The sequence below is a fragment of the Gorilla gorilla genome, chromosome 21, assembly GCF_029281585.2.
Source record: "Gorilla gorilla gorilla isolate KB3781 chromosome 21, NHGRI_mGorGor1-v2.1_pri, whole genome shotgun sequence".
Lineage (NCBI taxonomy): Eukaryota > Metazoa > Chordata > Mammalia > Primates > Hominidae > Gorilla > Gorilla gorilla.
The window spans coordinates 67040882-67046171 of NC_073245.2; the positions used below are offsets into that span (position 1 = coordinate 67040882).

Consider the following 5290-nt stretch of genomic DNA (forward strand, 5'->3'; position numbering starts at 1 on the left):
ATTACTTTTTCTGTATTAATCTTTGCAATAATTATTTTTTCCTTTTGAATTTTGTGGGTTCATAGTAGCTATATATATTTATGGGGTACATGAGGTGTTTTGATACAGGCATGCAATGCGTAATAATCTCATCGTGTAAAAGGGGATATCCATCCCCTCAGGCATTTATCCTTTGTATTGCAAACAATCCAATTATACTCTTTTCGTTGCTTTAGAATATGCAATTAAATTTCTTTTTGCTTTTAAGACATGTCCAACCATTTTGAAGCTGGGATTATAACATGATTAATAAAATAATAAGTTAGAACGTTCTGTCATGTTAAGACATGTGGGCTGGTTGTCAGAGAGCTGTTAAGAACAAGGGAGGCAGAACTGGGAACAGAAGACTCTATATTCTATTGGATGTTGTGAGAAACTCAATAGGACAGTGTGATTCGGAAAAAGGAAAAGTAAGGAAAGAATGACTTATAATAAAGCAATATTCCAACAAGTCTAAGATGACACTTAGTAAAATATACAAAGTTACTTTATGTGCCACTAAGATTTTTTTAAATGTCAATTTTAATTATAAGAAACATCAATTGTAAGATATATTACAATTTCTGGATGTGGAAATTATTATTATTATTATTATTTTTTCCCAGTCTGATCTTATTTATTTGTTACTCAAAAAATCTTATTTCTGACCGGATTCAGACTTAGAAGTAGAAGCTCGCAGAGAGGAAAGTCTGTGTCTCTTCGCAATTTGTTCCTGGCGCTTCTCCTTAGCCTCCTTCATTCTCTTGGCCGAAAGTTTAGCATATTCTGCAGCCTCTTTTTTATTTTTTCTTAGTACGCTGCTTCTTCAGAGCAATACGCCGCCGTTTGTGCTGCAGGACACGTGGAGTAACAAGACGCTGAATCTTGGGTGCTTTGGTCCTAGGTTTCTTACCTTCTTTATTTAAAGGCTTTCTTACAACACACTGGCGGACATCATCTTCTTTAGAGAGACTGAAAAGTTTGCGGATTCTGCTAGCTCTTTTGGGGCCCAGGCGGCGAGGCACTGTAGTATCAGTCAGTCCAGGAATATCCTTCTCTCCTTTTTTTTTTTTACAATAACCAAGTTGAGAACGCTCAGATTTGCATCCACAATGCAACCACGAACTGATTTTCTCTTTCTTTCTCCAGTTCTCCTTGGTCTGTAACAGGAATGCCCCTTACTCAGTAGCAGGCGGACACGGCCATGGGTCAAGACACCCTGCTTCATGGGGAAACCTTGTTTATCGTTCCCACCACTGATTCGGACCACATAACCCTTCCATTCTTCACCCAGAGCGTCAGCAGCAACTTCTGTGGCCATACGCTTCTCATAAAAAGTACGAAGTTTGCGTTCATCGTCCACTTCAATGAGTTTCTGGCAGCCAGTGGCTGGGAAGGAGATGTTCAGCTTCATCTTGAAGCAGCTGAACGCCTCCGAGTCGCCACGGAAAAGAGCGGAAATTATTTCTCATATATATTTAAGGAAGAGAATTCTAGTGGGTGCAGTGGTATCTCATTATTCTTTTAATTTGCATTCCCCTGGTAAATGATGGAGCTAAACATATATTTATATGCTTATTGACCATTTATATGTTTTCTTTTTTTGAAGGATTTGAGTCTTTTGACTATTATTATTTGGATGGTGATTTTTAAAAAAATATATTGAATTGTCGTAGTTCTTTACATATTCAGGATTATAGTCCTTTGCAAATATAAGTATTGAGAACTCCTCACAAGTGCATTCACTTTTAATAGGAAACACCCAATCTTTTCCACAAACCATACTGGAACAATTGGATATGTATGTGGAAATTTAATGAGCCACAACTCATATCTCATGTCATATCTAAATATTAATTTGAGATATGTTATAGGCATAAATATAAAAGTTAAAAACTTCTAGAAGAATATAGAAAATATTTTTATGAATTCGGAGCATTTACAAGTTCTTAGACAAAAACAACTAACCAAAAATACTGTTGAATTTTAATCCAAATTATTATTATTATTTTGGTTAGATCTGTCTCCTCCTGGTTCTTGAATTTTCTACATAAATTGTAAGGGTGTAATGTAAATTTCTGAAAATAAATCTAGTGGGATTTTGGTTGCAGTATAATTTATTCTATAAATATAGGAAAAATAGAATTTTAATAATATTTGAGTTTTCTAATCCAGAAACATGGCATACCCCTCAATTCAATTGGATCATCGTGAGTTTCTCTCTGCATTTTCAGTATGTAGGGCAGAGGTTTGGCACATATTTTGCTAAATTTATTTCTAGGCATTTTGTTTTTTGGTGGTATTACAACTGATATTTTCTAAATGTCACTTTTATTCATTTTACTAGCAAATGATATACTTTTGAAAATTTAAAGTTGTACCCAGCAATACTGATCACAATTTTGAAATTCACATCACAATTCTAAAATTTTTTCAAAAAATTATTTTGTATGTGAGTATGTCATCTGGGAATAAAGACAGTTTGATTTCCCCTAATCTAATTTTTATAATACCTTTTGTTTTACTTGCTTGGCTTATTACTGTTAACTGGAAAAAAAAAAGACAAGTTCAAGTTTAACTGAGTTTATTTGAGAAAAGCAAAACAAAACAGAAAAACAATTCTTGAAGTATAATAATAACAAAAAAATACGGATAAGAAAGTTCGGAACCTATGTGACATAAATGATAATATCAAAATGGAAGAATATAAATTAACATCTGAATAAATGGAAAAACTTAAAAACAAACAAACAAACAAACAAAAAAACAATTCTTGAATCAGTCAGCCCTCTTAACCAGAGCAGGTTCAGAGACTGCCAACCAATAACATAATCTGCCAACATTTATAGGAAAGGGAAGTGCAGTGTAAGCTAATGTAATTGGTTACAGCTTAATTGGTCAATTGGTTACAGCGCCTCCTACAGTGAATGAAAGGGTAGCTACTGTAGTTAAACTGTTGAGTTAGTCTTTTAGGCTTAGTGCAGGAACCTCATCCAAGTCAATGGCCTCCTACAAAATTTTATTTAACTTTGTTATACATAAAACTTTTGGGAGGAAGTTGATTGGAAGTGAAGTGTGCATACGATGAGTTGGGAAGCATTTCCTCCTCATCTGTTTTCTGAAAACTCGTATAATATTATATTTATCTTTTACATGTTTATTAGAATTCACCAGTGAAGCCATTTGGTCCTAGAGTTTTCTTTGTGGGAAGGTTTGTTTTTACAAATCCAAATTTGTTAGAGATAAAGGATTATTCAGATTTTTCTATTTCTCCTTGTGTTCATTTTGGTAAATTCTATTTTTTCAAGGGAAATAGAATTTATAGAAGTGACAATTGCACTTATTATCAAATTTATTGGTGTAAAGTTATCTACGATACTCCTTATTCTCTATTTACTGTCTAGAGATTGTGTAGTGCTATCATTTCTTTTATTGCTGCTATTAATAATTTGTATTTTGTCTTTTTTCCATGATCACTCTATCTGGGCATTGATATTATTACTTATTTCAAAAGAGAAAATTGTGGCTTGTTGGTTTTCACTATTGTTTGCTTTCTAATTCATCAGATTCTGCCCTTAGGCTTATCTCCTTCCCTGTACCTACTTGTGTTTCACATACTCTTTTAAAAAAATCTTTATGGTGGAGACAAGATTATTGATTTTAAACCTTTCTTTCATTTGAATATGAATATTTACACTATAAAGGCCACCCTAAATAATGCTTCTGCTGCAGCCCAAGATTTATAACATGTTGTTTCCATTATTCAAATGGAAATATTTTCCATTTTTCTCTGAAATTACTCTTTATGGATTATTTATAAGTGTGTTACTGAATTTTAAAATAATTGAGCTTCTCTTGTTATCTTACTGTTATTGCTTTCTAAATCATATCAGTTGTGGCTAGATAACTATTTTGTTTGATTCCAATCCTTTGGGATTTACTGAGACCAGTTTTATGAATCAACATATGGTTTATCTTAAATGCTTCATATGTTCTTGCAAAGCATCTGTATTGTTTTATAAATTTCAAAGTTGTTCTTCTAACACGAATAACACACATCTTCTATAACCTCATTGAGATTTCTATTTGTCTTATTCATTATTGAGAAATGAATGTTAAAGATGTTTAGGATTGTAGATTTTTTTTCTCTTTCTCCTTTTAGTTCTTTCACTTTTTGCTTCATGTATTTTGAAGCTCCGTTAGTGGTTGCGTATATACTGAAAATAATTTTGTTTTCCAGATGAATTGTCTTTTTCATCAATATAAATGTATCATTTTGCCCCTTTGATTACTTTAAGCCTTTCTTGTCTGCAATTAATCTAACCAGAAAGACTTCTGCTTTCACCTACTTTCTAATGCTTTAATTTTGCATGGTGCATTTTTTTTCTGTATTTTTACTTTAAAAATTGTTGTGTCTTTACAGTCAAATATGTCTCTTGTGACAGATATGTCTCTAGTATATAGGTGGGTCTTTCTTTTTAACTCAGTTATAATTTTTGAACATTCTGAAAAGTTGAAGTGTGTAGTCTAATTACATGGAATGCAATTATTGATATGGTTCAGATGATACCATTTCAGCTAGTTCCAGCTCTGTTATTGTTGTTTTGCTTCTTCCTGCCTTTTTTAGTTAATGTTTTTGAGCATTCTATTACATTTTCTTTCTTTAACTTTTATTTTAGATTCAAAGGTACATGTGCAGGCTTGTTATGTAGGTAGACTGCATGACATATGGTTTGGTGTACAGATTATTTCATCGTCTAGGTAATGAGCTTAGTACCCAATAGGTAGTTTTTTGGTTCCCTCCCTTCTCCCACCCTCCACTGTCAAGTAGGACCTGGTGGCTGTTGTTCCCCTCTTTGTGTCCATGTGTTCTTGTTGTTTAGCTTCCCCTTATAAGTCAGAATATGCAGTATTTGCTTTTCTGTTCCTGTGTCAGTTTGCTTAGGATAATTGCCTCCATTGCAGTGAGCTGAGATCGCACCACTGCACTCCAGCCTGGGGGATAGAGTGAGACTCTGCCTCCAAAAAAAAGGATAATTGCCTCCAGCGCCGTCCATGTTCCTGCAAAGAGAATGATCTCATTCCTTTTTATTTTTTTAAAGAAAATATATGACGTTGCTTCAATTGATATGATCTTGTTCTTTTTTTTTTTTATGAATGTGTAGCATTCCATGTTGTATATATATAACATATTCTTTACCCAGTCTACCAGTGATGGACATTTAGGTTGATTCCATGTCTTTGCTATTGTAAATAGTAAGCTGCAGTAAAC

At 33.4% G+C, this 5290-nt stretch overlaps 1 pseudogene; it reads right to left on the reverse strand.

The window, feature by feature from the left end:
• Nucleotides 1–630: 630 nt before the first annotated feature.
• Nucleotides 631–1468, reverse strand: LOC109024409 (small ribosomal subunit protein eS6-like; annotated as a pseudogene).
• Nucleotides 1469–5290: the final 3822 nt, after the last annotated feature.